We start from the raw sequence: 8770 nt of genomic DNA, 5'->3' as shown, positions 1-8770 counted from the left end.
TGACACACTCACCATATTTAGAGTATCCATGGATCAGAATGGGCCAGGTTCGGGTGACAGCATGAAAACCGAAGCCGAACCCCCATTTAAATTAGTTTTATTATTAAAAAATATTTTAAAATATATTAATTATTAGTACAATAATAGATTTGGATGGACTTGAGTCAACTTTGGACCTAAATTTATGTCCAGGGTTCTGTTTAAGTCCGGTTAGGCCATGTGCCTGGCAAGTCGCTCGGTCCATAGACACCTCTGCACCACATTCATAATGAAATGTAATAATGTTGCCTTGTATTTATCTAGAACGAAAGTGTAAAACAAATGCATAAAAGAAAGTGTCAAATAGCAAGTTAAAAAGCGAAACCAAATGGAACAAATTAACTTTGTCCATGGGCTGAACCTACTTGAAATCTCTAAAAACTAAGCTCGGACTCGACTTGTCCAAACTAGTCAATTTAAGTACATTCAAATTAAATTTACCATTAAAATATTAAAAAAATTATATTAAAATTTAATATTTTAAAAACAATATTTTAGTATAATATCTAAAAAAGCTCCTAAACTATTTAGAAAAATTCAAATAAGTCTTTATACTTTTATTACATTCAATTAAACCATTTATACTTTTATTTTGAATCAAATAAGCTCTTATATTTTTATTTTGAATCAAATAAATACTTATAATTAATGATTAATTTAGTCAAAATGCTATTTGTTATTTTATACCATGTGACATTGACATGATATGTTAATATATCTTAATTGATGATGATGATGTCACATTCTCACATATCATAATTGATAATGACATGATATGCTAATTTGACATGATAACATGACCATGTGGCATTTTCAACCTTCACATGTCAATGTCATGTAGATATAAAATGACAAGAGATAATTTGACTAATGACAATTAGTCAATTATTAGTCATGGAAGCTTATTTGATTTAAAAAAAATACAAAAACTTGATTGAAAGCAATAAAAAAATAATGATTTATTTAAAATTTTTAAAATAACTTAGGTGTTTTTTTGAGCATTGTGCCAACATTTTTTTGTTAATATAATGATATTCTGGACTAAGCTTGGGCTTAAAACATCATGTCCAAAGCTTGGTCTGCATCGAGCCATACGTTTGACCTAGTGGGCTACTCGAATTGTGACATGTTTGGAAGAGATAAGTAATGAGTAAATAGTTGAAAAAGATGGACTTCTACAAACTACAATCACAACTAACAAAAAGTTAATTATATATAACAAAAATTTGAAATCTCAACACAATAAAACTTATAATGATCATTTAATTCAAAACACAAAAAAACCAATAATAATTATTACAAAATTGTAGTCGTCAACATAAAATGTGAAATCCCACCTTAATGTAAATGCCAAGTTAAGAATATTTTTAAGTGAGCATGTTGATTGTATGTTTTGAACATTCAAAACTATGTTTTAAGCTTGGAAAAATTCATGTTTCAATGTTTAAAGATTATTTATAAAGTTTGATGTTAAAAGGAGTACAATTGGATAAGTTTCTAATGTTTATTTTTGCTTACTGAAATCTATCTATCGATAGATGTTCTTCATTTATCGATAGATATAATCCAGAAAGGTTTTCTTAAATCATTCCTGAAGAACATTTATGGATAGATGACCAGATCTATCCATCAATAGCTAGATCTATTGATAGATGGGGCCATCTATCGATAGATAGGAGTTAGAAAGCTGTTTAGAAGGACCTTAAAGCCTATCTATCGATAGATAACCTTGATCTATCGATAGATGATGTCGTTTTCACAAAAATAAAAGAGATAAAATTGTAGTTTCACACCTCAAACTATAAATAAATCATAATTTTTGTCACATCCCATTTTTCCTGAAGGGTCGTGACCGACTCTAGGACTTATGTGGGTATAGCACACCAGATCTTAGTAAGCCTCTTTTCATTATTCAATCATCAATCATGCATAAGTAGCTTATTTGCCATCATCTTTAATCATAGCATAAGTCATTATGGTACAAAGAATCATTCTCAGTCGTAGACACATGAATATGGACTTATCAACATAAACTGTGTGTATGTTTTCCATTCATAAAATTACTTTATTAAAATCTAAAACCTCTCTCCTAACTTAGTTTAATAGATTAAGTTGTTAACCTAGAGTCTTAATTTATTTACAAGTCTTTGTCGAGTTTCTCATAAAAATATCTCTCACAATTAGCTTACTATATGTCTATGCAAATTAAGTTGGAAAAAAATTCATTAAATTCATGCTCTAATTTTGGCTATATATGGCTTAATGGTTTATTAGTGTATGTATATTTTTGTTCAATTTTGTACCCACGCAAGTATATGTATCACAAAGATATTATAATGATAAGTAGATTGTCGATCCCATAGGATTGAATTAATTTTTACTATTAATTACAAAAATTACATCCCAATTTTATCCAAACACTAAAAATTGAATTAAAAAGCAAAATTTAAAAGCTAAAACTACTCTAAATTTACTCTGCAAAATTACATTTTTAAACTTGATTGACGTTTAGACCTAAGATTATGATATCCCTCAATACTTCATCTGATTATTGTCTCTCTCTTTTAACTTAGCTTAATAGATTAAGTTGCTAACCTAGAGTCCTAAATTATTTACAAGTCTCTGTTGAGTTTCTCATAAAAATATTTCTCTTAATTAATTTACTATATGTCCATGCAAATTAAATTAAAGATAGATTCTTTAAGTTCGTGCTCTAATTTTGGCTACGTAGGGCTTATAGGTGTATGTCTACCCTATATGCAAATCAAACCACAATCAACTAAGTGTATTCGATCATACGTTATTCTATTCAAGGTTTACCTAAATCTCATTCGTCAAGGTTTAATTTAGATTTCCAATTCAATCTAATTGTTGATCAGACAATTAGAAGCATTAAAAACTAAATAAAATAAACAAATTAAATCCATCAAAAAATAAGCAAAAGAGAGATAAATAAATCAGACTATGTATTGAGTTCAATCATAATCTAAGATTAATAATTTAGTTCCCCATCTAGTCACACATTGTCATTAAATTAAGTTTAAATATTCAGATCAAACTAAAAAAAAATAAGAGAATAACAAAAGGATGATAAAACCTAAGAATTTATAATCTTGATCTTACAAATCTTCTTGAATCCTTCAAATTCTTCTTAGCTTCAATAACTCTGTGGCTTGATTCTCAGTTGTAAATCTGGTGTTTTGCTCTCTCCTTAAAAGTCCTCTGAAAGGTTATTTTTATAGTGCTTTGAAGTTAGGCTAAGTTGGGTTAAGAAAAAAGTCAATTCAGATTAGGATTTCCTCATTAGACTACATGAGCCACAGCCTACCTCCTCCAAAGCCGCGACCTTGATTAATTAATTAGCAGAAATCGTAATTGCTCTAGGACTACTGCAATGCTCCAACTTCGACAAGATCTTTAACCACCTTCCAGGCCGAATTGGGCAAAGTGGTAAATATTAAAGTTGTTGTTTTTTCTCTTATCTTTCCAATGGTTTAAGAATCATTTTATTTGGAGTTCTGTAGAGAGTGTTATGGTTGAAATATTGAAACATGTGCAGTAAAAATCTGCACCTTTAAATTGCTCTCATTCTTTCATTAAAATTCTTCCTTCATTAAACCCACAAAGTACAAATAAATCAATAACAACCTATCTTAATCACATTAACACCAAATTAAGTATAAAATTAACTAAGATTAGATTGACTCACCTAAATTAACTAACCTAAAATAATTAAATAAAACTTATTAATTTCTATGCATTACTATAAGAACTAAGTTAAATTATTATCAAAATTAAGCCCAAATAACTCCATCTCATAGAGTTATCACACCTTCAAACTTAAGTTTTTGCTAGTAACATGGAAAAGAAACTAACCTATGAAAATAAATTTTAAATAACGAAAACAAAATAAACATAGTTACTGCTACTACTACTACTAGAGATAAAGTACACCAACTCAATGATTCCACATAATTTCCTGAAAAGTACATCTACCAATCATTAACCCAAGGAAAAATACCAACATCATTCAAATTCATATTTCAATTCCAATGCAAGCACATTCTCGAATGGATTTCCATGTGTGTGTAATCTTTTATCAAGAATATTATAATATTTGGATGAGTTTATGCCAACACAAATTTCAAATTAGTACTAAATTCCATAAGTTTACTTTTCATTTCTCTCTTCACTAATGTAAATTAACACAAAGCTAGGTGTAACGACCTTTAACGTGATCGTTACCGGCGTATGAGACTTGCGAGTAAACTTGCCAAATCCCGAACAAGCCTAAGTTGAGCCTCTTGTTAATTCCATCAAATATACCTTCAAGAATACCTTGACTAGTAATAATGATACTATCCTTAACAATTAACATGATCCAAATGTCATTAAACTTTTAACAAAATTAACGTCACACTTAATATTCATTACACAATCACAAGTCTTTAACAAATACATATCCATAAGGTTAACAATACTTTATAACATCTAGTGGTTTTACGTGACACGATCCTAGGTAGCGGAACGACTTGGAGTGGAGGGTTATGAGATGCCATTACCTATGTTGTAGCAAAACAGGATATGCTGGACAACACGCCTGCAGTTATCACTTATCTGCAAAAGAAGGTGAAGGGGGTGAGTCTCACAGACTCAGTGATCATCAACTCCGTGAGTAGGGTGTAGATGGAAAATAAGTTAAAAGCATAGAATTTGAATGTTAAAAACGAAGAATATATAAACAGCTTAACTTAAAAAGGGATGTGTGCCTTACAGGTAAACCAAGAAATTTAATGCAAGATAATTAATCCAAATCATCATTATATACATATCAAAACCATTTATCATACACATGCATGCTCCCGTAAGACTAAACTCTTGGAAAACTTATGAGTAAGTTCACAAATCACCTCGTGCGCGAGGAGTTAAAACCACATCATTGTATAAACGGGGGAGCTATCGAAAATCTTATTGCTCTCACCATGCGTAGAAAATACAAGTTTGAAAACCTAAAGAGACTTTACTCTCGAGTAGGAAATAAAATAAACCCGTGGACCCGTTTCCACATAATAACATCCGAGAGCCCCACTCCACCAGATCCCACATGCCATGGTAGTCTCAACGATGTTGGCTGACATTGGAGAAATCAAGCGTTCTCAACCGTCAATATCACTGGTGGTCTAGCCACGTACATATCACAGACCATGGCCCCAGTCATGTCTTGCAGCCTGTTGATGACCCAAGGATTCTCTAGCTAGAGCTCACTTGGGCACAAGGGTCACACTTAATAGAAGTGACACTCGGCCTACTCTTGAATCTCCCTGTTTAGTAAAACCATTTAAAAATAGAGTTACGTTTTCAAAGGCTCATTTCAAAACCCTTCTAAGCTTTGTAATATAAAATCATTGCATGAAGTTAATATATAAATCCACATGGTGAACACATGTCTATTTCATGAATGCACACCGCACAAACATCAAGGCACAATTGATAGAAAATCATGGTGTAAAGGCTTGTTTCTCAATTTAAAAAGCACTTTACTTATCTAGCTTATATATATAATCAAACATTTCCAACCTTTTAAGCATTCACGAAGTTCCTAGGATTCTACCAGCTCATGCTGTCCACAAATTTGAGTTTAAAGTAAATCAATAAGTATATATATATAGTTACGAGAATTTTTAAAATAGACACCCCTTACTCACCTTGCAATAGTGGGATGCTAAGTTGCTATTAATTCTTGCATGTATATAACTAATCTTATTTGTCGATCACTCTTTACCTCGTTCGACATGCCACCATAGCTCATTTCCTCTAGTTATACGTTTCCTAGCAACCATTCAAACACAATTCTCTTATGTACTCGTGCATGGCAGCAAATCAACAAATAAATTCTGAAATCTTAACATGCACAATTCTTAACCTTTATTTTCTTCCACATTACATCCTTACAACATCAATTTCACCACCAGTACAAGAATTCCTCCTAATCTATAGCTATATAACATAAACAACCAAGGATTTGGCCATAACTTGCCTTGCCTTTACTCAATAATTCAACTCAAGCTTAAAATCAAGAAATCTCACATTCCTTGTGGTTCACCAACATGCACGATTTTTTTTTGCTATCACAAACATTTTCACACATTATAATCGGTTTAAAAAGCAAATATTCTATCAAACTAGCAATTTCTACCTTCCTTACCTTGAAATCTTTAAGCCAAACCTCCAAGCTCTCCTTGATTCTCAACAATGGCATGTGGGTGGGAGGAAAAACCTCTTAGTTTTTCTTTAAGTCTTCCACCAAAACCTTCCCTCTTTTCTCTCTTTTTCTTTCTTTCTTTCTTTCCTTTCTATTTTCTTCTTTCTTTCTTCCCCTTTCTCTTCCCTCTTTGGCTATGGGCGGATTCTTCAAGGCTGAGCCTTGAAAATGTTTGGCTTTCCTTGTTTATTTTTGCACTCACGTGGGTGGATTGCCCAATGTTTGCCTATTTCCTTATTTTTCTTTTCTTCCTTCTTTGTTTTCTTACCATGGGCGGATTGTCCAATGTTTCATAGCTTTTTGACTTCTTTCCCACTTATTTTATGGGATAAAATCACATGGCAAAAAGGCATTTCCACCTTCCATTGACCACTCACATTTCATTCTTTACATTTCATCATTTTTCATTTCTTTATTCCTTATACCATTTTTACTGTATACCTTATTTAATCATTCATTGTCCCATCCAAACCTCATTCTTCCCACTTTCTTCTTCCCTCATTTGACCACCATTGAAGCAATCACCTTTCATGCAAACCAATTTTTAATCTTATTCTTTCTTTTACTTGACATGGTGGGGGTCTCACATGTCATCCACTAACTTTTCCTTTTTGCATGCTATGGTTGCATGTAATAGTAACTTTTACATGTACATCATATATTCCACTTAGTCTAACCTTCCTTGGTTAGTAAATTCCCCTTTTTAACTCTAAATATTGAAATTACAAATGAGTCCTCAAACTTTTCTTTTTTTGTCGTGTGACCTTTCCAACTTTCATCCTTTACAATTGGGCCCTTCCAACATTTCTTAAACTCCAATTTCTTTCTATTTTTCTTCCTTAACATGTGTACAAACAAAATATAACGTTTGCACTCCACCACGGTATCACCATAATATTTAAATATATGCTTACTCGCGCTAGCTCGATTTAATAAAAACACGCGAGCCTCACCGATGTCGTTTTTCCTTTAAAATCCTTTCTTACTTCTTCTCCCCCACTTGGATTAGTCATATAACCCTTCTTTCTGACTAACTTCAATAATAAATAAAATATTAATATTTTAATATTATTTTATTCATAAAATATTATTTCATTCCAAAATATTCTTTTTGCCTATCACCGCTCTTTAACACTTAAAATTATACGTTAAATGACCCTTTGTCTCATTGATAGGGGCTTATTGGCTTCCTTACGAGGGTATGGGGCGTTACACTAGGGATCAATAGAACTTAAACAAAGCTTGAAATGTGTGGCTAGGGTCGAGGTAGAATAAATGATAATAATGTGACTCAAATCACCCTAAGCACATAACTAATTTAGGACTATATATAGAGCTCTATTCTCCTTCTCTTAGTACATCTTTTCTTCCACATTTAAACTTTTTTTTTTCAATACATTTTTTTTCTTTTCATAATTTCATACCCCTAAACTTATTTTCTTTGTATTGTAAGTAGTGGGGTGATTTTTAATATTTTGAACTTTTTTCACATCAACATCACCTTTCTACCATATGCATTTAGCTCAATATATATTTCCTAAAACAATATACATGCTTAGGAGTGAGGGATGCAAAATTGGAAATTTTATTTTAAGGCTAGGCTCAATTATTATGTAGTTAAACAAAGAAAAGGGAAATTAGGCTCAAAGGGGTACACTAGGGATAAAGATTTAACAAAGTTGCTTTTTAGGCTCCAATGGTCCAAAGATGGCCTAAATCATCTCCCTAACTAAGTATTGCCTAGGATTTCGCCTTAAGAGAGAATTAAGCAAATTCTAGAATTCATGACATAATCTAAAATTCACATAAATATAAACATTCTCTAGATATTCACAATAATTTAAAATAAAAGATGAAGTACTCAAAATTATGGAAATCATATTCTAACAATGATACTTAACAAAAGAATTTAAGATTAATCCAAACAAAGCCCTTATTCACCAAAAGCTAAGAATTCAAGATAACTAGTTATCATCATTGGATAGAGAAATCATCGAATATTGGCACAACTTTACACTAGATTTCTAAAATTCGAACAAGTAATAAATTCAATTACTAACTAGTCCTAAATTATTTATAAATCTAGATATGCATGCAAATAAAACTTAATCTAAAACTTCCATAGAATATTTATCACCAGAAAAAAAGAGAAAGGTAGTTAATACTCTCGTAATGGTTGGATGAATCTAGTGAAGCTCTAGTACTCATCTTCGTCTCCATCATTCTTTGCCTCATTTTCTTCTTCCTCATTGGCACCCCTAGGAGGATTAGGTGCTGGTGGAACAGTGGACATATCTATTCCCATAAAAACACCATAAGCTCAAAACATGTGGTCCATATGTTGATTACATTGGGTTTGATAAGTCATGTGTTGCACAAACTAGTTCCCAAGTTACTCAATTAAGTGCTCTAGATTCTTAATTCTCTGAGTCATTGACAATTGTTGGTGTCTTGATCAAGGGGGTAGAG

General features: G+C 31.7%; 1 long non-coding RNA gene across 1 annotated transcript; it reads right to left on the bottom strand.

Annotated features, from left to right (window-relative positions):
- LOC108663373 lies at positions 4417-6373 on the bottom strand. The gene is made up of 4 exons (XR_001929347.1): positions 6245-6373; positions 5745-5868; positions 4950-5360; positions 4417-4656 (listed from the first exon to the last, which is right to left on the bottom strand). It is a non-coding gene; the product is annotated as an uncharacterized LOC108663373 (long non-coding RNA).

The sequence above is a fragment of the Theobroma cacao genome, chromosome 9 (assembly GCF_000208745.1).
Source record: "Theobroma cacao cultivar B97-61/B2 chromosome 9, Criollo_cocoa_genome_V2, whole genome shotgun sequence".
In the NCBI taxonomy this organism is placed as follows: domain Eukaryota; kingdom Viridiplantae; phylum Streptophyta; class Magnoliopsida; order Malvales; family Malvaceae; genus Theobroma; species Theobroma cacao.
Note: the sequence above shows the minus strand (reverse complement) of the source record. Positions and strands in the feature narration are given on the sequence as shown.